General features: G+C 38.6%; 1 protein-coding gene and 1 pseudogene across 13 annotated transcripts in view; one reads left to right on the top strand and one right to left on the bottom strand.

Annotated features, from left to right (window-relative positions):
• ZMYND11 (zinc finger MYND-type containing 11) overlaps positions 1-27,387 on the bottom strand; it is a 143,963-nt gene that overhangs the window by 113,810 nt on the left and 2,766 nt on the right. The window contains exon 1 of one of the 13 annotated variants that reach the window (XM_045820055.1): positions 7,484-7,503. The exons of 11 other annotated variants lie outside the window; for them this stretch is intronic. The gene's annotated coding sequence lies outside the window, so the exon portion shown is untranslated. Of the gene's footprint in view, positions 1-6,319; positions 6,441-7,483; positions 7,504-27,387 lie in introns of those variants that run through there. One more of the 13 variants, XM_045820054.1, reaches the window with a different exon arrangement.
• LOC123806773 lies at positions 22,060-22,292 on the top strand (annotated as a pseudogene).

Here is a 27,387-nt window from a genome sequence, read left to right as displayed (position 1 = left end):
CTTCTTTTGTGAGCTCATATGACTCCTGCTCTTCCTGTTCACCCTAGGCTTCTCTCCCCTTATTTTCCCATTGGAAATCTTTACTTCTTGCTGCTTACTGAAAGGCTGCTCACTGAACATCAGGAGGTTCATGAAGGCTGACAAGGCTACCCTTTTTGACTGAAGATACCCTCTCTGGCTCAGCAGTCAGGCTCAGTGCTGGTGGTTCCTCACCCAGCCATGTAATACTTTCAAGAACAATCCTTCTATAAATAGTTCTTTATCTATAAAAGGAGATTAAAATGCCTGTTCTGCATACCACAACGTGCATTTGTCAGACATCAAGTATCACAACGCAGTATGACTGTCTTGCTGACACAGCCTCAATATTATTTTTAAATCGGCCAAAGCAGCAAGTCAAACAGCTAGGTAGGATCCATTTTTGCATTTCAGGGATCATCATTAGGATGTTCCCAATTGTTGTGACACCTGTGTTGTTTCAATGTCTAAATATTTTAATACTGGAGATTTAAAAAGATATTAATCTTCAACAGTTGTCGAGGCTTATGATCAAAATTAACTTGCGTAAAAACTGCATTTCATGGTAGGCCTGAAACATTCCAAAGCTTAGTTTTGTGTTACATTGCTATGAAGACTTAAATACTTGGAACAATAGTAGGCCTTCCTATGAATCCTTATGTAATTTCCTCAAATTATATTCACTGAGGATTAGTTTCTCAGCCCAACAGTACCACTTCCATGTATCTTTTTCAATGTAAGAAAGTAAGTTTCCTTGGAAGATGCCGAAGGTGCTGCTGTAGGTACTGGGCTCCAGCACAGGCACTCTGCAGAACCGCCGCTTTGGGCCAGGGCCAATACATGACAGTTTCTCATTATTGCAGGTGCAGATGACATGTATGTTCATGGTGGCATTCTATTTAGTAGCTGGAGGACCTATCCGAGATGACTCTGGTTGCTGAATTCTGACAACTTCCAGGTCCAAAGGCTTGACCGAATTACGACTTCAGTCAAGGTCGGCTGTTGAGCCTGAACAGGGTCTGGATGTGGAAGTGTCACCTCAGGGTACTCTGGAGGAGCTGTAGTCGGCTGTAGAATTATAGCATGTTCAGCCTCCACAGTAGGTTGTGGAGTTACAGTGAGCTCCAGGTCCAAAGGTTGAACTCTAACTTCAGACAAAGGTTGGCTGCTGAGCCTGAACAGGCTCTAAATGTGGAAATGTTACTCAGGGTGTTTTGGACAAGCTGTGGTCTGCTGCAGGGTTATAGGATCAGCCTCCAAAGTAGGGTGAGCTGGGTTCTCTTGCTGAGATGGAGATGAGTCTATCTTCTCAGGGTGCTCTGAGAGGATCTCCTGCTGGGCTGGACATTTGACCATCTTAGTGGATTTTGCACTGAGCTGAGACCTTCTTCTTAGTCATAGATGGTTTAATCTCCTTAGGGGACTTTAGTGTTATCAAACCACTAGATCCACATTTTTAACATTTATATTATGCAACACTGGATGCCGAGCTTCACCCAAACCTAGAGGTGAGACTGTCGCCTCATGATGTATTGAAGGCTGAGCTACACCATCCATAGTGGATTTTGGAGGCTGAGCTGGACCTTTCCGCTGGACTGGAAAAGGTTCTACGAAGGCAAGAGGAAACTGCAGCAGATCTGAGCTATTCTACTGGACTGAAGACTCAACATTTTCCTAAGATTTAGATGCTGACCTAACACTCACTGATAAACTAACAAAGATTTAGGCAACTCAGGGGACACTGCAGACTAAGCTGAGGCTTCCTCCTGGGTTGAAGATTATTTTGCATCTCAGGGGCTTCTGGTTGATAAGCTGGGGCCTCCTGAGATTTTAGAGCAAGTTCCATTTACTCACGGGTCTCTGCAGGCAGAGCTCAGGCTTCCTGTTGGAATGATGAAGGATCAAAGTCTTCAGAAATATATAAAGGCTCAAGTGTGGGTTTTTGCTGATCTGAAGGCTAGGGTTTAGAGAGTCCCAGTAAAACAGAGGTCAGCAGGACAGGGTGCAGGCCCAACTCCAGAAGGTGAGCTGCTTGGACCAGCAGCCACAACTGCTGCCACATGAAAAGGAGCCATGGAGCCCAGAGATGCAGCCTGTACATGACAGGCAGAGAGGTCCAAGGCACAAGTGACCCAGACAATGAGACACAGTAAGCAACCCAGTCAAGTGGAATACCAGCATTGTGTGCTGAGTGGGAACCTTACAATTGGGCAACCATGTCACACATGTACCCCTTAAAAACAAAGCACCCCTCTCCTGCCTCAGGTTCCAACCTTTATTAGTCCTGGGTTGACAGTGACTGCAGAAGAATGAACCTTTATCATAGAATCACTAGGGACCAAGAGGTACTTTTTCACCTGCAAAGGGAACAACTACCTCTTGCTGGGGCCCCCTCCCTCCTCACAGTGGGGCAGGATTTGAACTGCACACCTGAGTGGCCCCAGACTCCAGCAGTCCAGAGTAGTGAAATGGGGCAGGGGTGTTAAAGGTGGTGGTTTGGAGGGGTATAGAGCTTCTCAAGAAAGCCCTCCCCTTGTGGACTGTGTACACCCTACTGTTGTAGGTAAGCCTTGATTGCTGTTGGTACATCAACAGGACAGATTTACCCTCAGGTCGATCGGCTGAAAGGACTGGCTATGATGACCACGGACTACCATGGAGGATAGATATGCTGTACAGAGGACCACCACACAGAGAAGGAATTGCTTCAGTGGGGCTGAGTCCTCCCCTCAAGTATGTTGCTTGTGGAGGTGGTCAGATGGTGCACCAATGTGGTCTGATTCTGTCCACTGGGAGTGCTGGCTCTGGGGCCCCCCACAGGGTGCAAGCAAAGCCCAGCTGTCCCCTGTGTTCTACCTGGAGCCACCCAGAAGGAATTACAAAGCAATCTACAGATAGCGGCTACTTGTACTTGATTTGAAAGGGCCCAGGCAATGCCAAACTGCAAACCAAGGCCGCTGCTGCTAGTGCTAGGGTTAGTACCAATTAATGAGAAACATGGGGCACGCTGAGGCCAGAGGCCATCTGAGAGATTTAGAGAAGTCTGAAGCATGAGCTAAGACAGGCCATTTGTATGGGAAAACTACTGGAAATAGCTTGGGTGGGCCTGTAAGTTAGGTGGGGTGGGGTCTCAGGTAATCACCAAGGAGGGGCAAAGGGTGTGAGCGAGGCTGATGAAGACTAAGACATGGCGCCCCATCTGCTGGCTTTGTGGAGGATTTCTTATCAAAGGAACAACAGCCTCAGCCAGCACTTTTGCCTGGCAGAAAACTGCCCCTCTAGCTCCATCCCTGATGCCAGACAATTCAGTTCCTCCCTATATGTCTCTGGTGCCTTTCCAGCTACAACACAAGTGCTACAGCTTAGATGAAGAGAATCCAAGTTAAGTCCTTCATCCCATCAAACACAATCCTCATTGGTTTTTACAACCAGATGTTATGGGGACTTGTCTTCCTGGCACTGGAACCCTGGACTGGAGAGCCTGGTGCAGAGCTAGGACCCCTCGCTCCTCACAGGTGACCTCTCACAGCCAAGGTATGCCTCCCAATTTTTATTTGCCATTGTAGTTTGGGACAGCCCATTCTCTATCTGCACCCCTGTTATCAGTCTCAATGTGACATCTTTAAATCCCTAGTTGTAAGACTTAAACTCAGCAAGGTTTCAGGTGATTCTGAATGCCAGCTGTTCTGCAGTTTCGTTGTAATGTTTGGTATGGCTGTCAGAGGATGCAAATACCCCATTTACCCTTGCCCATACCTTGACTGGAGTTCTCATAAACAACTCTTTGTAACATCCTTCCTCCCCCATTACCTAAAACTATCAAAGAAATGATAGATTATATACAGCAAATTCTCAAATATCAGTACCAAAATGTGTATCCCATTAACCTAAAATATAAATATTTTGAAGGTATTTTTGTACTTATAATTTGACTCAAATTATTTTGTAGTTTTATGAAATAAGGAATGTGTCCTGGATATTAATGAACACTTAGACAAAATAATTAAAATATACCTCTCTAATGAATATAATCCACCAGTCTACTTCCAAATTTATGGTTTCCACATTACCTGAAGGTTGGAAACTAGCTGTTTAACTAAGGGCCTTAAGCTCATATAATATGCATCATATTTGTTGATTAGTGTAAGAAATCTGTGATTAATGTTAAGTTAATCACATGAAAAGGAAAAAATGTTTTCCAGTAAGTTAGTTACATGACTTATATAAATAAAACACTAAAATACAGTCACGCCTAGTTTATTCTTTTTGGAAAAAAAAGATGAATATAAATCTTCCAAATAAGTGTTGATTTCTTTAAGCATTAAATATTTCTTAAAATGATGTGACTAGAAATCTAACATATATTAGACACACCCATACCTGCTTAAATGAAGTATACAGCAAATACATTTTCTTGATAACAGGGCCATCATCATATGCAATGGTACATCAACACCTCAGTGAGTTACACAGAAGCGGCCTGCCAGGGTATCTCAACCTCAGGCTCTCATGGGCCACGTTAACTTTGTTGTGGGGCTGTCCTGTGCACTGCAGAATGTGAGCTGCATCTTTGGCCTCTGACCACCAGATGCCAACAGTAGCCCCTCCAAGGCATGACAATCAAAAATGTCTCCAGACATTGCAAAATGCCCCTTGCCTGGGGGGAGGGGGAGAGGCAGGGATAGGGGGAGAGGCAAGCTCACTGGCTGCAAACTAAATGGTCATCTTTCTGCAACTGTGTACTTGATTTTTGTAATATTCTCTTTTCCCTCAGTGTTCACCTCTCAATGGCACAGTAACCTTTTAAGTATGCATGTTTCTCAAAGAATTCCCTATTCCTTTTAAAATTATTTTAAATGTATTGTTCACCAAAATATCAGGACACCTCTTTGGTTATAGTTGAAGAGGGTGGAACTCTCATCTGAATACAGGGTATGAGTTTTCAAATCACAACTCTTATAGATATTATTTAGCCTTCTTAGATAATTTGGTCTTTTTTTAAATAAAGAACATCATTGATCATTATTTGATTTGACAAAATCAGCATTATTAAAACACAGGTAACAAAATTTGAGTTTATATTGATGCTGACAAATTAACCACAATAGTATCTAGAATATCACATAAGAAATATCAGCCTTAGGTACTATGGCTCAGTGAATTGAGCACTGGCCTATGAACCAAAGGGTCACTGGTTCCATTCCCAGTCAGGGCACATGCCTGGGTTGTGGGCCAAGTCCCCAGTTGGGGGGCACACAAGAGGCAATCACACATTGATGTCTTTCCCTCTCTTTCTCCCTCCCTTCCTCTCTCTCTAAAATAAATAAATATCTTAAAAAATAAAATAAAATATTACCTGCTTTTTGTTTCAACTGTGCTATTCTTAAGCTGTACTAGTGACAGCCTTTTCTTATTGGCCACTTCAGTCCATCTCCTTCTGGGACCCCTGACCAAGTAAACACCTGTTTACAGTTCTTCTATTGACTTCCCATATCATAAGGAAAAACAAAGATTTCATCTAGTTGAGAATGCTGAATTCTATCTTTAGCCTTTTCTTTGATCCATGATTCAATGGAAGTTTGGTTTCTAAGAATTATTTTCATATGGATAAAAAACAACATGCCAATGGCTATAGTTGTTCCTAAAGCTAATCCCAGGGCAAACAAAGTGGCAGTAAATGAAGCTAAACCAAACAAAATAATTTGAAGGGGATCTCTTCAGGCTGCACTCCTATCAAGGACTAGGGTAAGGTTGACAAGGACAATGAGGATCCAGCTCCATCACACACCTGCTACCACTTTCAGCAGTGATGTGAGTCTATGTTTGGGAGACTTGACAATACTGGAGGTATATGCAGTTGTGAGAATTTTCCAATTTCCACCCCAGAGAAACAAAGCCAAGACATGCCACTGAAGTAATTATAAAGAATCATGACAGTCCACTTCAGTAACATGATGAAATTCATGCCTCCTCCAGTTGTATGTAAGGGCCAATACCGTAACAGTTAATCATGGCCATCATAGAACATGTTGCTGTAACACCACGGGCTATAATGGGACACCAGTGACAAAGTGTCTTTAATTCTGGGGGATTTTCAAACTTGATAACTAAGCAAAATGTATCCATTTTAGTGAGGAAGAATGCCTTCCTATCTTTAAAGAATTACAGACTTCCTTTTTCTGTGTACACATTTCCATGTGCCACAAGTCCATGTGTGTCCCTTAATTGTCATGTCTTTAAGTTACACAATTATTAATGTAGATTGTACCATTTTCACTATTACATACTCAGAGTTCTTTACCTAAACTATGAGAATCCAGGTTCTTTGTTTGAAACTCAATCAGTCTGGTCCTTGGTGCCTTCTCCTTGGCCATCACATTCCTGGGCACCCCAGGCTCAGCTTATCTCCTTTTCAGGTAACTCCATCACGGGTACCTCAATCCACAGAAAGCAGAAAGCAAGTCCTGGTTGCAAGAAACTGGGGTGCAGTACCCAACACCACCTGTTGGTCTCTCAGCTAGCACTCCAGCTGCTATTCCCACTCAGACCCAGTATGCAGAGTCTGTGACCTAGCTTATTTGGTCTTGTTTTAGTTTTCACCAAAACCAAAAGTACAAAAACAGCATCCTGTTTTAATTTGCTTTTCTTATGATTGTCATTGAGGCCAAACATCTTTTTAAGTAACTGCTTTTTTGTTTGTTTGTTTATTTACATTTGCAGCTTTTCCTTTAAAATAAAAGTGCTTGTTAGCCCTGGCTGGTGTGGCTCAGTGGACTGAGTGCCAGTCTGCAAACGGAAAGGTCACTGGTTCAACTCCCAGTCAGGGCACATGCCTGGGTTGCAGGTCATGTCCCAAATTGGGGGGGTGTCAGAGGCAACTAATCGCTGTTTCTCTCCCTTTCTCCCTCCCTTCCTCTCGCTCTAAAAGTAAATATTTTTTTTAAAGTGATTGTTTGAAATATATAAAGAATTTACATAACTCAACATCAGGAAGCCAAACCACCCAATTTAAAAATGGACAAAGAACCTGAATATACACTTCTCCAAGGAGGACACAGAGATGGCCCATAGACACATGAAGAAAAGTGCAACATCACTAGCCATCAGAGATGCAAATTAAAACCACAACAAGATACCACTTCACACGGGTCAGAATGGCTATCAATAATAAACAAGTGCTGGTGAGGATGCGGAGAAAAGGGAACCCTACAGCACTGCTGGGGGGAATTAAAAAACTAAAAAAGGAAGTACCTTTTGACCCAGTGATTCCACTTCTGGGAATATATCCTAAAAAATCCCTAAACACCGAAAGAATACATGCACCCCTATGTTCAGAGCAGCATTATTACAATAGCCAAGATCTGGAAATAGCCTAAGTGCCTATCAAATAAGTAAATAAAAAAGCTATGGTGCATTTATACAATGTAATACTACATAGCAGTAAAAAACAACAAGGGACTCTTACCTTTTGTGACAGCATGGGTGGACCTGGAGACTATTATGCTAAATGAAATAAAGTCAGTCAGTCAAAAACAAACATTATATGATATCACTTCCATGTGGAATCTAGCAAACAAAATAAAGTAATGAGCAAAACAGAACCAGGGGCACAGAAACATGAAATAGACTGACAGCTGTCAGAGGGGAGGGGTATATGGGGACTTGAAAGGAAGTAAAGGAATTAGCTAAAGAACATATATATGCATTACCCACTGACATGGACAATGGTGTGAGGATTGCCTGAGGGAGCAGGGGGGAGAGCAGAAGGGGGCAAAGGGGGGAAATTGGGACAACTGTACTAGCATACACAAAATATTTTTTAAAAAAGGAAAGTATGTCTGTGTATTCTTTTGTTTACCATTTTATTAATGATTTTTCAAAATTCTTTATACACCTGAAGAAAAGTACACTTGGGGTTATCATTTATATTGCCAATATTGTCTCAGTTTCTTTGTATAATGGCCTTTTTCCAGTTTCAAATGTTTATGTAATCACATTTGTCAATCTTCTAAGATTTTTATCCTTGGCATCATCAATCACCTTTCTGAACTTAAAATTAACAAAAAAAAACCAACAATGTACACTTCTCCCCCATAAAAATCTAACTCCTTGGAAGTACAGCTGATTTGTTTAATCACATGAAATGTTTTCTGAAAAATAAAAAAAAATTTTAATCCTTTTTTTAAAGCCAAATTTACCAAGGGCATATGGTTGGAAAAAAAGATAAAACACAGAAAAAAAAGTTCAAGCCCTGGCTGGCGTAGCTCAGTGGATTGAGCGCGGGCTGGGAACCAAAGTGTCCCAGGTCGATTCCTGGGTCGCAGGCCATAACCCCCAGCAACCGCACATTGATGTTTCTCTATCTCCCTCCCTTCCCTCTCTAAAAAATAAATAAATAAATAAATAAAATCTTTTAAAAAAAAGAAAAAGTTCAATTAATAAACTCAAAGGAAGAGAAATTTCCTCATATTTATAGTCATGAAATGTTAGGACAAAATTTCTTTTATAAAAGAATTAAAAAATATGAAAATCATAAAAACCCAACACAGAAAAACTTTGGCTTTTATATCTAGAGCAGATTGTTATTGGCAGATTCCACATGTGCCAATTCACCAACTTGATAAAATTATTTTTAACCCCACATTCAATACTGTGTGGCCTTCTGCAGTCAAGCCCACATTCCCAGCTGAAGTGGAGCACAGCAACACTTTGCTTTCCCCTTCCAGTTCAGACTGTAGATAGCATACTTTTTGCAATCTAGTGCCATGTTTTTGGTATTTTTTTGGTTTTTGTTGCTTTTGCTGTTTAAAATGGCCCCAGGGCCCTAACCAGCATGGCTTGTTTGGGCATGCTTCTGCAAAACCTGGTCACAGCACATGCCTGGGTTGTGGGTTCAGTGCACGATCAGGGCACATGTGAGAGGCAACCAATCAATGTCTCTCTCCCTTTTTCTCCCTCCCTTACCTCCACTCTAAAAATAAGCTATAAAGTAAAATAAAATGGTCCCAGGCATGATGCTGTCTAGTGTTCCTGAGCACAGAAAGGCCATGATATGTCAGGCAAGCTTCATTTAGGTCCAAGTTATGATGCTAACAGCTATCAGGTACACCCAGAACAAGGAAGATTGTGTCATCTGTGCAAGAAGGCCTTCTAGAAAAGTGCTACATAATATTTACAGTATATGAAAAAGATGGGAGAGCGGCTAAATTTGTGGATCCACAACCAATAGAAAGTAGAATGGAGGGTCGAGGCTGAAAGTCAAAGAAATTTACAGTCACATTTCCCAGGGTCAGGAAAATACTAAATCCCCTCAGCTAGTACTGGCCGGCATGTTTCAAAAGGTGACAGAGAAAAAAACTTGCAGGGAAATGTTAGTACAGGAAAAAGGTTATGTAGAAGAATATGTTTTTGATACTAAGAGTGGTGTGTGTTTACAAGAATGTTGGCCAACAGACCTATATAATGGAAATGGCATTTTAGTTTACACAAATATGATAAGAGGCTCCAGGGGAAAAGGGTCAGTAAAGACTAAATCAGTGTCTGTGGTGACTTTATGGAACATAACTGGAGTAAATAACAAAAACTGACTAATTATAACAAAATGTGGCCTTTACTTTTTATATTATTTTGAATAGTCATTTTTATAACATTATAAAATGAACCTTCTGAAAACCATTTTAAGTAGAGAGATGGAAAAATCTAAAACTTTATGATATTTCCAGTTAGAGACAGCCAACTTTGATGCATGATAGAACAGAGATTACTGTAATCCTATACTGTGCTCATAACATTATTTCCCAATAAATCAGTTAAAACAACACAATCACTTGTCTTACAAGAATTTAAAATTCTTAAAATTCTGGTATATAATGTTTGCATTAAAATTTAATTAACTATTCATTTATTCCATAGCAATCATACTAGCCCAAGCTAAGGTAACCAGAATGCTTCATTTCTCAAATACTTTTTTAAAGGAATTAGTCATAATTTATAGAATGATAAACTTCAAATCTGAAGAAAATTACAAAAAGGAATTCTAGATTCCAGAATTGATGGAATATGAAGCACTTAAGAATATATAATAGCGAGTGCCATGGTGAACTTAATCAAGAGCAGAGAGAGAAAAAAAAGTCAATTTTATCTGATGCTAATAGTTTACAATAAAAATAACACATATCTTGCTTATTAAGTGTTGAATGAATTTAAGAGGTACAATTCAAATAATGATTTGTTTAAACTTTCGTGCACAATAATATATACAGCATACTTCTAAAGATAAGATTTAGGTAATGTTTCAATCTGTACTGACCTCTTTTTCCCTAACACATTTACCTTTAAAATTGTCATCTCTTTGACTTGGCTGGTGAGGCTCAAGTTGGTTGGAGCATCATCATGTAAACCGAAAGACTGAGAGTTCAAATTCCCAGTCAGGGCACATGCCTAGGCTGCAGGTTCAGTCCTGGGTAAGGGTGCCTATGAGAGAGAACCAATTGATGTTTCTCTCCCTCTCTCCCTCCCTCCCGTTCCTTCGCTCTAAAAATCAATGGGCATGTCCTTGGGTGAGGATTAAACAAACAAAATTGTCATCTCTTAATTCATAAAATTAGACCATCTTACAAGTGAACGTTTCCATTACTTAGATTCTGATTACATGAAAACTATAATTTTTTAAAACCTTCAATTATTTAGCACTCTATATAAAAGATAGTCTACCATAACAAGGGAAAAAATCTCATTTTACTATATATTTTGCCATAATGATTAAGCAACAGAAGCAGCAACTAAGAAATTATACAACTATGTTCTAGATCATAGATAGCAAGTCCACGCAAGGGTTGAGAACAACACATGGCACAAAGGCTCTTCACATGCACTCTGCACCAGTGCAAACATCATCCAGAACAACATGCATTGAGGATGACATTCCACCTCTGAGCAGGATTCAGTTATTTTGTTTTCCAGCTGTAGCACTGAACTGATATACATCTCAAAGTTTATGATATCTTTGAAAAGGTATAAAATATATTTTTTAATTTTTAACTTTTTTTTCAAGATTTTATTTATTATTTTTAGAGAGGGGAGGGAGGGAGGAAGACAGAGAGAGAGAGAGAGAGAGAGAGAAACATCAATGTGCGGTTGCTGGGGGTCATGGCCTGCAACCCAGGCATGTACCCTGACTGGGAATCGAACCTGCAACACTTTGGTTCACAGCCCGAGCTCAATCCACTGAGCTACGCCAGCCAGGGCTGAAAAGATATAAAATATTTTATTAAATATGCAAGAAAATCTGTAATCTTACAATGATACATTGTAAAGTGTATGACAACAGTGGACACAAGGCAACAGCATACACCGACAATCTCTGCCAGTAAATCTGGTGCACTCTATAGCTAAGTTGCCAAATACCAGTTATTTTAAAATGTCTGTTTCTAAAGTACTTTAAGTTTAATTTGGTTAATGTGTTTCCCATAATCTGGAAAAGGGTGTCTAAAAAGTTTAATTTCATTTTTCTAACTGATTCGTAGTGAATGCCTAGAAGCACTGTGTTAAGGATTTTGAGGTCAAGGAGTAAACTTAGAGGTTATTGGGAAGGAGAGGGGAGGAGACTGAGACTCCATGAAACTAAAAAAAAAAGTATATAATTATTAACTATGGTTAATAAAGGCATATTGTTTTCTAAAATAATCCCATCTCATCAGCATTAAAAATGGCCAGAGCTTAATACATAGCTTAACTGTCAAAGCTGCCAGAATGGCACTGATCCAGCTCACATCCATCATGCCTCCTTGGCTAACCTTGGTGCAGCTAGCAAACAACTTCCTTCACTTAATAACTACATTTCTCAACTTTCTCCCTCTCTGTTTTTGAAGGTAGGGTAGACAGGATAATTGGCAGGTCACTCACTAGTCTGAAAAGCAGAGTTTCATAAAAAGGAAGAGAAAAAGAGTGAAAATAATTAACTTTATTAGATGCTGCTTCAGATTTTTTTCTCTTTCATAGACTAACTGCCCTCCTCCTAAGTAATATACAAAGTATAAACACTTGGTAAAATAAAATTCATTACCAAATATGTTAAAACAAACCTAAAACTTTCATATGGAAATATTAAAATGGTAAGCTAACAATATATTTAGTTATACTTTCCTATTATGTTGTTCTCTTAAAAGTAAACTCTATAAATACATTTAAAAAACAGTAATCTGCCCTGGCTGGTATAGCTCTGTGGATTGAGCACGGGCCTATAAAGCAAAGGGTCACTGGTTCAATTTCCAGTCAGGGCAACATGTCTGGGTTTCAGGGTAGGTCCTCAGTACGGAGCATGCAAGAGGCAAACACACATTGATGTTTCTCTCCCTCTCTCTAAAAATAAAATAACTAAAATCTTTTAAAAAAAGAAAACAAATCTGGGCTTTAAAAAAAACAGTAATCTAACAAGCTAACACAAATGCTACTTGAGCACATGCAACACTAGTTTTAACCAAAAAAGTGACAATAACAGGTATTATAGCTCCCTACCATCAATTCTTTCATTATTCTATGTTAAAATACCTAAGCCATTTAATCAGTTAGCACTTATTTACATTAAACAACAATTTTAGTTGTTCTAAGTACAGATGGTTTAAGACCACAGAATAGGTAGAAAGACGGTTGAGTACTTTTACCTCAATTTATAGGTTCATTACAGTATCCCTGAAGGATTGACACTTAACCTGAGACCTCTAGGACATTTAGGATCAACCAGCAAGGTAGAAACAGAAAAAGACTAGCTAAAGTTATCACAGTACACAGGGGTCAGGTTATTTGGAGTTTCACACACCATTATAAAGGACTTGAGACTTGAACCTAATGGCAATGGGAAGTTACTGAAGAATTCAGCAAATCCGAGGGATTAGTCTCCCAGCAGCTATTCAGCTTAGAGGTTTAGTCCACTCCAACCATGGTAATTCCATCTTTCTTATCACTTCATATCAGGTTCGGCACCTGTTATATGACTCAATGAGAGAAAAGTGTGCTAGGGCTATTTTTTAGGACAAATGCCCTAGCTCCTATAAAACAGCCTCTCCTTTCTTGAACTATCACTTGGTCTAGATATGATGCCCCAAACTAATGCAACCATCTTGCAACTGTGAAGGGAACTAGCCTCAGAATAAAGCTGAGAGTTATGGACTGGACAAAGGAAAAGTTGGGTCCTTTGGCATCCTGGAGGTCAAGACAACCTCTCGAGAGCAGCTACAATCATATGATGGCTGAAGAAACTGGACTGGGAAGAAGAGAAATAAAACAATGCTTCTGATAAATGTTCAGAAAGGACCAAGATTATAAATGGGAGAAAAGAAAACCAGAGCAGTGGGTGTAGAGTTCAGAAAGTATTGTTTTGTTGTGTTTGTTTTATAATGGTAAGCGATGCCTGAGTATATTTGAACGTAAATGAAACGGAACCAGTATTGAAGAGGATTAAAATAAAATAGATGAGAGTTTTCTGGAACAAATGATCTATGGACACATGAAGAGAATGACCAAGAAATGGTGAGTGTAGGTTTGCAGAACTGGAGTAAAGTAAGTTACTTCCCATGAGATGCAGTCTCTTCTCCTCCGGAAAAAAAAAGAGGCCAAAGTGGGATACGAGAGTGGGGGTGGAGAGTGTTGAGGAAACTAAAGAATGTTCAGTAAATCATTATGGCAAGTGGAAGATGAGCTGATCATAGAAATTAAGGATGACTGAGAAACTAAGTATGATTTCCTAGACCCTACACAGAGTGTCACCAGTTAGCTCTCTAGTTTTCCTCCAATGTGTAGGCAAGGAAAGTGTGAGGCTCAATTCATCCAGAATTTGGGTTTTGCCTATACCATGTTTGCAATGAAAAGATAAAGGGGCACATTTTTGTCTACCTATGTGCAATTATGTAACCTACTGTATGTACAGCAGTATACATATAGGTATCATCAAGATATTTTAAAAGTCAGTTTCTTAAGTTAGTGAACTGGGAAGATAATTACAGGGATAAAGTTTAAATAATAATAAAAGACAACAGAGTAAGAACTAGTTAAAGCCAACTTTAAATGATGTAGAACTTAAATTGAGAGGAGAGATCGATGTGGCCTAGCAATAAGATGAATGATGAAACTTGACAGATCTCAAATGCCAACAGATTTTAAATTAAAGTTTCAGCATTGGGGGTGGAATAAAAGGAAAAAATGATGCTTCTGTGAAAGTCATGAAACAGTATTTACACAACCAGTACTATTTGTTCATTTTTCAAAAACACTTATTATTTTTAAAGAATAAACAAAATGGCTTAAGTAAAAGCTTTACTTAAGGAAACAGGAGATAAGACTAGAAAGACTAAAACCAGGCCTCAAAATATTGTGTATGACTGGATTATAATCTAAGGGAGGAGGGAATGAATGAGGGGAGTTTTACAATTACTTCATCTTACTGCCTAGTAGCAAACTCCGGGCCACAGTAAAGGGAAAGAACCAGCAGGAAGACTGTGACAGAGCCTACTGGCCAGTTTTCTCCTTAGCATTTCAATTGGTAGAATCCAAACTTTTAAACCAATTACTTCTATGAATCAGACTTCATCCTTTTCCTTTCCTATTACTAATAATATTTAGGATTATTCTAGGAAATAGTACCTCTAAGAACAAATACTGACTCATAATAGCATACCCATTTAACATTTCCACACTATTCCTCAAGGTAAAATATTCTATTCATAATTCCCAGTCAAGATGGAGGCATAGATAGATACACTTAGCTTCCTCACACAACCAAAAGGAGGATGACAACCAATTTAAAAACAAACCACAACCAGAAGTGCTAGAAAATCAAACTGTATGGAAGACCTACAACTAAGAAGCTAAAAGAAACATTCATCCACACAGGCAGGAAGGGTGGAGATGAGCAGCTGGGGTGGGGGGGACGAGCTACAAGGCACCCACTGGTGGACCCAATGGTCCCACATTCACATGCAGATAAGCCTGAAGGTACAACTGGGAAGCCAGACAGACCAAGCAACACACGGTTTCAGTGCAGGGAAATAAAGCCTCAGAATCTCTGTAAAAAACTGTGGGGGCTGCAGAGGCAGGAGAAACCACCAATTTCACAGAAGAGTCCACTGGATGAGCTCACGTGGTCCTAAAACATACACAAACCCATCCACTCCAGAAAAAGCACAAGAGCTCAATTTGCTTGCGGGTAGCAGGGGAAGTGACTGAAACCAGGGTGAGAGCCAAGCAAGTGGCATTGTTCCTCCTCTGAACCCTCCCCCACATATAGCACCACAAGGGCAGTGAAGTGGGCTGCCCTGACAAATGCCTAAGGCTCCACCCCTTAAAACATACCAGGTGCACCAACACAAAGAAATATGGCCCAAATAAAAGAACACATCAAAACTCCAGATAAGAACTAAGCAACCAGGGGACAGACAGCCTATCAAATGCAGAGTTCAAAACACTGGTAATCAGGATGCTCACAGAATTGGTTAAATATGCTGCAAAATAGAGAAAGTAGTGAAGGCTATTCAAAGTGAAATCAAGGAAAATATACAGGGAACCAACAGTAAAGGGAAAGAAACTGGGACTCATAACAATTTAGAAAAGGGAAAAATAAACCTCCAATGAGAACAGAATAAAGAAACAAGAGTTCAAAAAAAATGAGAGGCTTAGGAACCTCTGAAACAACTATAAACATTACAACATCCAAATCATAGAGGTGCCAGAGTAAGAGGAAGAGCAAGAAATTGATAACTTATTTGAAAATATAATGAGGGAGAATTTCCCCAATCTGGCTAAGGAAATAGACATTAAAGTCCATGAAGCTCATAGAGTCCCAAAGAAGTTGGACCCAAAGAGGAACACACCAACACACCATAATTAAATTACCCAAGATTAGACTTCCAGCCAAGATTGAGGCGTAGGTAGGTACACTTTGTTTCCTCACACAACCAAAAGAAGGACAACAAATTTAAAAACAAAAGATAAGCAAACTGCCAGAAAATCAAACTGTATGAAAGTCTGACAACCAAGGAGTTTAAGAAGAAACATTCATTTAGACTGGTAGGAAGGGTGGAGATGAGCAGCTGGGGCAGAAAGCACACATGGCAAGGTAGCAGCTAAAGGACCAGGCAGACTCACATTCACATGCAGATAAACTGGAAGGAACAACTGGGGAGCGAGACTGACTGCTCAACCCAGGGTTCCAGCATGGGGAAATAAAGCCTCAAAACCTCTGGCTATAAAAACCTTTGGGAATTGCAGCAGCACTCTCAGCCTCACAGGACTTTGTTGGAGAGACCCACAGGGTCCTAGAATGTATACAAGCCCATACACACCCGGAAATCAGCACCAGAAAGGCCCAAATTGCTTATGGGAAGTGGGGGCAGTAAATGAAAGCTGGCCAGAGAGTCAAGCAAGCAGCATCATTCCCTTTCAGACCCCTGCCCCACCCAGGGGCATATCACACCACAATGCAGCTACACGGGTTGTCCTGCCCTAGCAAATATCTAAAACTCCACCCCTTACTACGTAACTGGCATGAGGAGACAAAAACAAATATGGCCCAAGTGAAACAACAGATCAAAAAGCTCCAGAAGAAATATAACTAAGTAATGAAGAGATAGCCAAACTATCAGATGCAGAGTTCAAAACACTGGTAATCAGGATGCTCATAGAAATCATTGAGTATGGTCATAAAATAGAGGAAGAAATGAAGGCTTTTCAAAGTGAAATAAAGAAAAACACACAGGGAACAGTGACGGAAAGGAAACAGGGACTCAAATCAACAATTTGGAACAAAAGGAAGAAATAAACATTCAACCAGAACAGAATGAAGAAACAAGAATTCAAAAAATGAGGAGACTTTAGGAACCTCTGGGACAACTTGAAGCATTCCAACATCTGAATCACAAGGGTGCAAGAAGGAGAAGAGGAAGAACAAGAAACTGAAAATTTATTTAAACAAATAATGAAGGAGATCTTCCCCAATCTGGCAGAAGAAATAGACTTTCAGCCCTGGCTGGTGTAGCTCAGTGGATTGAGCTCGGGCTGCAAACCAAAGTGTCGCAGGTTCAATTCCCAGTAAGGGCACATGCCTGGGTTGCAGGCCATGACCCCAGCAACCACACATTGATGTTTCTCTCTCTCTTTCTCCCTACCTTCCCTCTCTAAAAATAAATAAATAAAATCTTTTTTTAAAAAAAGAAAAAAGAAATAGACTTTCAAAAAGTCCCAGAAGCCCAGAGAGTCCCCAAAAAATGGGAACCAAGGAAGCACACACCAAAGCATGTCATTATTACATTACACAGGATTAAAGATAAGGAGAGAATCTTAAAAGCAGCAAGAGAAAAGGAGACAGTTACCTACAAAGGAGTTCCCATTAGACTGTCAGCTGATTTCTCAAAAGAAAACTTGTAGGCAAGAAGAGGCTGGAAAGAAGTATTCCAAGTCATGAAAAGTAAGGACCTACAACCAAAATTTTCTACCCAGCAAAGCTATCATTTAGAATGGAAGGGCAGATCAAGTGCTTCCCAGATAAGGTCAACTTAAAGGAGTTCATCATCACCAAGTTCTTATTATATGAAATGTTAAAGGGACTTATGTAAGAAAAAGATGATCAAAACTATGAACAGGAAAATAACAACTCACAACTATCAATAACTGAACCTAAAAAAGGAAAACTAAAACTAAGCAACAAGTAAAACAGGAACAAAATCACAGAAATGGACATCACATGGAGGGTTATCAGTGGGGAAGGGAAGGAGGAGAATGGGAGAAAAAGGTACAGGGAGTAAGAAGCATAACTGGTAGGCACAAAATAGGGGGAGGTTAAGAACAGTGTAAGAAATGGAGAAGCCAAGGAACTCATGTGTACAACCCATGGATATGACCTAAAGGGGGAGAATGCTGGGGGAAAGGGGTATACAGGGTGGAGGGGAATAGAGGGGTAGAGGGGAGAAAAAAATGAGACAACTGTAATAACATAATCAATAAAATATACTTAAAAAACTGACAAAGCAAAGGAAAGACTGAGAAACTATCACAGACTGGAGGAGACTAGAGAGACATTATGACTCAAAGCAATGCAGTAGACTGGACTAGATTCCAATATATTAGTGGAAAAACTAGTGAACCAAATAAAGTCTGTAGTTCACTGAATAATAAATGTACTACTGCCTTGGTTGGTGGGGGTCAGGATTGAGCGCTGGCCTGTGAACCAAGAACATCCCCAGTTTAATTCCATGCCAAAGCACATGCCTGGGTGTGGACCAGGTCCCAGCTGGGGGTATGCAAGAGGCAGCCAATCAATGTTTTTCTTGCACATCAATGTCTCTTTCTTCCTCTTTCTCCCTTCCTTCCCCTGCCTCTAAAAATAAATAGAAGTCTCTTTTAAAAAATGATTCTATTTAAAATGCAATCCTAACAGAAGCAGATAATATGATTCTTGATTGTATCTGGTAGTCTAAAACTGAGAAAAGTATGCCTGTTTAAGAAAATCTGATTTAACACAGTTTAAAAACAGATAAAACTTTATCACACGAGCATGACTAGAAAAAAACAGTAAAAGGACTGACACCAGTGTGGGAAATCAGCTGTGGATGGTGTGTGCCATATGTTCAAATGAAAAGAGCAAATGAAACATGACTCAGACTTTGTTGGAGACTCCAACAGTCAATACCAGGCCAGGAGGCCTCCTGGGTCACTCCCTCCTCCTTTAAATCCCATCTGCCAGGTATCCTGGCTTTTGCAGAACTGATAAGACACTGCATCAGAGTGGAAGAAAGAAACCCAAGAACATTATCAGACACTCCAAAGGTTCCTAGAGCCACTGATATATCTCAGCATGCTCAAGTAAGAAATTTAGTAACCAAGATGAGGTGCAGACATTGGCCAACCAGTGGTCAAGTAACAGGGTTTCTTCCCTCATAACTCTTCTTGTTCTCAGCTCAAACAATGAATCTGTTCCTGCAATGCCCATGTCTCTGGGGAACAATCTGTAAGTAGAAATGATAACCCCAATCTGAAGCATCACCTGAAATCCAAATAAAGGCCAGGGCTAGCCAAATTGCCAAGAACCAGGAAAACCATCTGGTGTAGTCTCAGCCCCACCTAGAAACACAACCCACTATGGGTGGCATGACTGTCACAGGAAAGACATCCAAGTTCTGATACCTGTCAGGGTCGCAAGCTTACCCCAGCACCTACAGAAACACTAGGTTGCTACTCAAATCACAGAAAAGCCCAGGCACACTGAAACTGAGTGGCAGTCTATCTCCTGAATATCATTCACCTCAGACATAATGTAGGACCATAAGGAAACACCAACTAACCCTACCTTTGATATCTACCTTCCTCAACCAACAGCAACAGTACAGGACCATTTTATAGGAACCAGAAAAAGACTTGAGGTGTTCTTCTAGAAAGCATTTGTTCTTCAGGCTGTCAATCCTCTTTTTAAGGAACTTCATGAATATTATTATTATTTTTTAAGTTGGGAGAGTTTTTTTTAAGATTTTATGTATTTATTTTTAGAGAGGGAAAGGAAGGAGAAAGGGAGAGTGAAACATCAATGAGCAGTTGCTGGGGGCTGTGGCCTGCAACCCAGGCATGTGCCCTGACAGGGAATCAAACCTGCAATGCTTTGGTTCACAGCCCGCATTCAATCCACTGAGCTACGCCAGCTAGGGTGAATATTATTCTTAAAAGACAATTTCTGAGACATGAAGATAAAGATCACAAAGTATATCATTTTCTATAAGCCATTTCATAAAGAAGTATTTAAGAGAAATGTATTATCACAGCCTAATTTTAAAAATTTGGAACTAAAGTTTTTAAAAATTGTGGAACTTCTAATAATAGAGCCTAGACCCATCTCCAGAGTTTGTGATTTAATGTTTTTAAGAAAATAATTCAGATGCTCAGTCATGATTGAGAACCCGTGTACTATGAAGAGGTATGCCAGGCCACTCTTGTTTTCTAAGGTGTCAGCTAGAATCCCGAAGAATTTCTTTAAAAGAGTAAGATCCAACTACCACTGCAACTAAAGCTTATAACACTGTATTTTTCATTAGCATTTGTTTAAAATATGCAAATGAGCCAGGAGAAAGTCTAGTATTAAACTGGATTGCTGGTTATTCAGATTTTAATTCACTGGAAAATCAGTAAGACTAAAGCTAGTAACCCTAAATAAAATTTAACTTTCAAATTACTCAAATGGAAGTTTCTTACCTGAAACAATCCAGCATGAATACTGATCACAAGGAAGATGTTTCTTAACATTTTGTGTGTAGAATATGTGTGTGCAGGATAGTAACACAAACTTCAAAATAAAACGTATCAGGTATTTTGATGATACTAAATGTGGTATTTTTAAGCAAAAAATGTTAAGTTGTAAGTACAGAAGTAAATCCCCTTAAACGTTAGATCCCCCATGATATAAAAACAAAACCTCTAATAGTAAATAAAATGCTCCAAAAATCTTTTAAATGATATTAATGGAAATCCACCAAAAAATCATCTCACCTGTTTCTTCCAAAAGAATGGCCCCCTGGCTGGTGTGGCTCAGTGGATTGAGTGCTGGCCTTGAAACCAGAGGGTCACCACTTTGATTCCCAGTCGGGCCTGGATTGCAGGCCAGGGCCCCAGTAGGGGGAACACAAAAAGTAGTTACACACTGCTGTTTCTCTCCCTCTCTTCCTCCCTCCTTTCCCTTCGCTCTATAAATAAACTCTTAAAAAAAAAAAAAAAGAATGGTCAAACTAGGTATATTTTATATTAATTCTAGAAGGGCTCCATGTCAAAAATCAAAATTAAAGATGTGATCTTCGAAACAGCATTTCACAGATGCAGTTTTTAGAGAGAAAAAAAAACAACAAAAAAAAATCAATAGGCAGATAAACCAGCCTATTAAAACTAAAAAGTTCATAAGAGCTTTTAAGTGGAGAGTTTCCCCATGCTTAGCTTTCACTAATATTTCTTTCTTAAAATCTTTCCATAGCTATTTAATAAGAAAACCATATTTACTATGTAACATCCCCCTTGATGATAAAATGTTAGGATGATATGAGTCTATGAATGCTACAACTCAGTTGATCTACTTCTCTTTATCATATGCTTCTCATGTTTTAGATTCTAGTAAACACCTGCTGAACTTTGAAGCCTTCACACTTAGCGCAGCTTTCAAGAAATTAGCTGTTTCAATCCAAAGTGAACTTATCCAGCAGAGGGAATGCTAAAGGATTCCTCAAGACAAGGACTCCCCTTCTCATACAATAAACAATACTTTAGTGTTGGAGTTAATTCCAAGTATTTTCAAACATTTCTCTCCTTTACATAAGTATTAAAATAAAGTTGTAGGTTCCTTCCCTCTCACCCTATGCCAAGTACCTTTGTAATACAAGCTGCCAAAAGTGACAGAAAGAAAATGAGCCAATTATAGATGCTTATTCTTATGTTACCAATAACACTGGAATTAAACAGATTAAGCAGAACTTTATATATGGAACATTGTGATTACCAGGAGGTTTCTAGCACCCCTTCTTTCTAGTACCTCCTACTTTTCTAAAGAGAGTAGGTTTAGTTTTACATTCTTTTGTTATCCCCAACCTTGGCAGATGTGTTAATAAGTGTCCATTTGGGAGATGAGGGTGCATCAGTTTGAAGGCCCAAAATTCTAAGAAACTGAGCAGCCATAGGTTTGATAGTTACACATTGAATTCAAATACCAACTTGACTGTGTATTCTGTATGACCTCAGGCACTTGTAATTTCACCCTACTGAGTCTGTTCTCTTATTATAAGTTATAGAATACTTATAATTGTACTGCAACACTGTAACTTATCATCTAATCATACTGTAATACTACTTCCCTCATGATGTTGTGAGGAAGAAATGGAGTATATAAATTGCCTACCATAGGAGGTGCTCAATGAGTGACATCTTTTTAAAAAATGATGCTGCCACAGCAATGTTTAGGATGAAACCCAGCTTTCTAAAAACTGCTTTACATAGATTTCTGGCAGAGCAGACACCCTGGACCCCAAGATGGCATCAGTCGTACCACTGAAGGAGAAAAGACTCATGGATGTCAAAACGGGAATTACCCCTAAAGGCAATGCTGGAGCATTTCAAAGAGGTTACTACCAGTATTACAACAAGTATGCCAATGTAAGAAAGGGAGTGCTGCTGGGGTATCTATGGTGCTGGCAGCTTACCTGCTTTTCAACTACCTGTTTTAAAAGGAACTCAAACACAAGCAGCGACGCAAGTTCCACTGAAGAGGACCCAGTGTGAGCTCTGTATTCCTGATCATTATCTTTGCACAGCACCTCTGAATTCTTTCATATTGTAACTGACACCTAATAAAAGATACCTGGCAGCCCTGGCTGGTGTAACTCAGTGGATTGAGCATGGGCCTGTGAACCAAAGAGTTGCTGGTTCGATTCCTAGTCAGGGCACATGCCTGGGTTGTGAGCCTGGTCCCCAGTGGGGGGATGGCCCCAAAGGCAATCACACACTAATGTTTCTCTCCCTCTCTTTCTCCTTCCCTTCCCCTCCCTCTAAAAACAAATAAATACAATCTTTAAAAAAAATAAAAAATAAATAAAAGCTGGTAAATGTGTGTGTGTGTGTAAACTGCTTACATAGATTTCTAAAGGGACCTAATGTCAAATTAAAATATATTTATGCCATTTCAAAAAACCAGCATTTTATTCCCAATTGTGCACTATCCCAATCTCAATACAAATCCACTTAAAAATATTTGTATATCTTCCTTCAGTGTTTACATGATACATGCTTGAACTGAGAAAGAACCTTCTTTCTTCAAATTATTTTTCACATTTACTTAGTATAAAAAATAGAAAAGACTACAAAAAGTACCAAAAACTTTAAATGGGTCTAACTTTAAATCCTCAGAAAACATCTGGAGAATATAAAAACTACTAATCATAACAAAGCTGTTTTTAAAAATCCTCAGGTAATTAATATAGTGAAATCACAAAATTAAAAATCATCAGTCTTAACACCTCAAAAACAATCTTCACTCAAATACAATGTACCGTACTTAACTCACATACACTGTTCCATAATACATATACTTTGTTGTCCCCTCTCATTGCACTTGCTTCAATAAGTAGCATAACAGTTTCAACAAATGATAATGTTTAATGAATGAACAAGATGTTAAAACATTCTACCCATTTTAAAATATGTAATATTTTAATGTGATCTTATGAAACTAATTATGGAGTAACTTGAATTATACAAGTATTTATTCAAAACAAATCTAGAGTACAAGTGTTCAGGAACAGATATTTTTGAACTAATGTATACCAGCACATAATGGGATCTTCTAAATACATTCCTGTAAGCCCTAGCTGGTGTAGCTCAGTGGATTGAGTGTGGGCCTGCAAACCAAAAGGCTGCCAGTTCAATTCCTAGTCAGGACACATGCCTGGATTGCAGGTCAGGTTCCCCAGGGGGGCCACCTCAGAGGCAACCACACATTGATGTTTCTCTCCTTCTCTTTCTCCCTCCCTTCCCTTCTCTATAAATAGAAAAATGAAAATAAATAAAATCTTTTAAAAATAAATATATATATATTTCTGTAATCACTGAATAAAAAAAGTTAGTATGATCTCCTAAAAATGTTCACATCAATGTTCATATGAAATTACCCTGTCATTTTCTTCTTTTATTTCACATAAAGTTAGACAAATATTTAGCTACTTATTAAAAAGAAAATATACCCTCAAAATAAAAAGATTAACTAAATACCTAAATAGTACTAGTTCCATATAAGTTATATTACTTATAAAGCTGAAGTAAATATCTAATAATTTGCTAAATTCCCTACAAAACACATAATGGACTATTCAAATATTTTATGTTTCCAAATACATATCTTTTGGTTCATAGACTATTTATTTGCATTTGTAAGTAATGTTGATATTAAATATATTACAGCATTTTCACTACACAAATTAATAAATTAAGGACTTAATAAATAAAATAAATTAAGGATGTTCTAAGTGGAAATTCAGTAATAGCAGCTGCACATGCATGCAGAAAGATCTTCCTTAAGGTACTACTTATGTTTACATTAGTTGAGACTTGATTATTCAAAGGCTTTATTACTGGACATTTTCATGTCTTTCCCACTATATCCATTTTTATCATTTTACATCTTATTATAGGGATTTTGTTATAAGGATCACATTCTCTCACAAAATTCCTAGTTCATTCACCTCTTTTTAGAGAGTGTGTGTGCTGGGATGGGGGTGTGTTATGAGGAGGTGAGACCTTCCATAATTAAAGCAAGAATTATAATAGAGGTTCCAGCCAAGATGGAGGCTTGGCTTCCTCGCACAACCAAAAAAAAGATAACTACCAATTTAAAAACAAAGAATCACCAGAAATGCCAGAAAACCATTTGCATGGAAGTCCAACAACCAAAAAGTCAAAGAAACATTCATCCAGACTGGTGCGCTGAGACACAGAAATATGGCCCAAATGAAAGAATAGATCTAAACTCCAGAAAAAGAAATAAGCAATGAGGAGACAGACAATCTATCTGATGCAGAGTTCAAAACACTGGTAATCAGGATGCTCACAGAAATCATTGAGTATGGCTGCAAAATGAAGTGAAAGCTATACAAAGTGAAATAAAGGAAAATATACAGGGAACCAACAGTGAAGGGAAGGAAACAGGGACTCCAATCAACAGTCTGGAACAAAAGGAAGAAATAAACATTCAACCAGAACAGAATGAAGAAATAAGAATTTAAAAAAAATGAGGATAGGCCTAGGAACCTCTGGGACAACTTTATGCATTCCAACATCTGAATCACAAGGGTGCTAGAAGGAGAAGAGGAAGAACAAGAAACTGAAAACTTACTTGAACAAATAATGAAAGAGAACTTCCCCAATCAGGCAAAAGAAATAGACTTTCAAAAAGTCCCGGAAGCCCAGAGAGTCCCCAAAAAATTGGAACCAAGGAAGCACATATCAAGATACATCATAATTAAGTTACTCAAGATTAAAGATAAGGAGAGAATCTTAAAAGCACCAAGAGAAAAGGAGACAGTTACCTACAAAGGAGTTCCCATTAGACTGTCAGCTGATTTCTTAAAAGAAACCTTGTAGGCAAGAAGAGGCTGGAAAGAAGTATTCCAAGTCATGAAAAGCAAGGACCTACATCCAAGATTTTTCTATCCAGCAAAGCTATCATTTAGAATGGAAGGGCAGATCAAGTGCTTCCCAAATAAGGTCAACTTAAAGGAGTTAAGTTCTCCTGATCTCCGAGCTCTTCTTATATGAAATGTTAAAGGGACTTATGTAAGAAAAAGAAGATGATCAAAACTATGAACAAGAAAATAACCAACTCACAACTATCAATAACTGAACCTAAAAAAGGAAAACTAAAACTAAGCAAATAACTGGAACAGGAACAGAATCACAGAAATGGAGATCACATGGAGGGTTACCAATGGGGAGGGGGAGAATGGGCGGGAAGTTACAGGGACTAAGAAGCATAATAGGTAGGCACAAAATAGACAGGGGGAGGTTAAGAATAGTGTAAGAAATGGAGAAGCCAAAGAACTTACATGTACAGTCCATGGAAATGAACTAAGGGGGATCGGGGGATACTAAAGGGTGTGGGGAGTGGTTCAGGGAGGAGGAGGAGGAGGATAAAGGGGAGAAAAAAAATTGAGACAACTGTAATAGTATAATCAATAAAATATACTTAAAAAGTAAAATAAAAGCAACACTGCTATGCTTTTAAGATGATCATGTGCAGTATTTCTAAAAATGGGACAGTGTTTGTAAAAGAAATTTGCACAGTGGCTGAGCCCATGGTAAACACACAATATGTGATACATGATACTTACTTTGTATAGTAAACTTGTGAATACCAAAACATTCCTAACATCAAGACCAAAGGAGGACATACCACTGATGTGAATATCCTTCAGATATCTAATGAATCTTCACAGAATCACTGCACCAAAGCTGATTTAAATTGTTTCAAAATTTGACAACACCAGTGCAAGGAAGTAACTAAAAAGTTATCATACAAGCAACACAGGCAGAAATTAAACCCACATCAGTTATTTTTTACTTGTCAAAATTCCTAGTAAAAATGTTGGTGAGGGATTAGTTCCACAATGATCAAATGAAGAAGTGCCAAGCAGTGTTTATTTAGAAAGTCCATCTGCTTCAAGCAAAAATAAAACATTACAACCTGAAGCAGTTACAGATAGGGTGACATATGTGGGAAAAGACAAAAATATTGATTTAAAAGCAATGGTTAAAATAAAAACGCTCATACTATGTGCTTCAATTACCTATACTCTTCATCAAAATTAAGAAGTTAATGATAGGCAGCTGCTAGAGGCTGGGGAGGGGGAGATGATGAGTTAAGTGTTATGGATATGGAGTTTTCATTTTTACAAGATAAAAAGAGCTAGAGATGAATGGTGGTGCTGGTTGGACAGCAGTGTTAATATATTTAATATCACTGAAATGTACACTGAAACATGGTTAAGATGTCCAATATTGTTATGCATACTTTACCACAATAAAAAGATAAGTTTAAAAAAGTAACAATAGAAAGAGCCTTAAAATTGCTTCAAGTAAGTGAGGTACAAGGAATATAATAAATGCTTCTTTTCCACCCTTGTAAGAGAAAAAAAGAGATTCAGAGGTATGCTATGACACTCAAACTCGATTTGTAATACAAGGCATATATGAGCAAGCCATCCTGTAATTTTAAAGCTTCACTCCTTTCCACACTAAACTATTAACAATGTACTTGCTTCAAATGAATTGAATTAGTCTAATAGTCATTTAAGTCAATAAACCTACAGTATAATTATCATTTTTCAGATGAGGAAACTGAGACAAGGCATGACAAGTTTAAGTAATTTGCCCAAGATTACTTTGCCAGTAAATGATGGAGGTGAATTTCAGACCCTTGTCATTTGGCCTCCACTATGCTACATCTCTAATCTAATGACAAGAAATCTAATTACCCTGCAAAAAAAATTTTCAGGGTTAAGTTCAAGTTAAGGTTTTCAAACAGTGAAAAGTTTTTAACTATCCTTAATTATTTTTCTAGATACATCCTCTTTGGTTGAATGTTTCCCAAGCAGAATTCAACTGAAGGATGCTAATGGTAAGCAAGGAAAATTTGATACCAGAAGTTTAGGGCTCTAGGCACTATTAGACTGAATTTTATATTTCCATTACAAATGTTAAAATCTTTAACATTTGAATTAGCTTCAGTTATTGTTTTAGTTAAGGTATGCCAAAGGGTATGAATGTTTCTATTTTACACTGTGTATCTGAAAAACCCTTAAAGGAAAAGGG

Source organism: Phyllostomus hastatus, unplaced genomic scaffold, assembly GCF_019186645.2.
Source record: "Phyllostomus hastatus isolate PE091 unplaced genomic scaffold, TTU_PhHast_1.1 phas_scaffold_39, whole genome shotgun sequence".
In the NCBI taxonomy this organism is placed as follows: Eukaryota; Metazoa; Chordata; class Mammalia; order Chiroptera; family Phyllostomidae; genus Phyllostomus; species Phyllostomus hastatus.
Note: the sequence above shows the minus strand (reverse complement) of the source record. Positions and strands in the feature narration are given on the sequence as shown.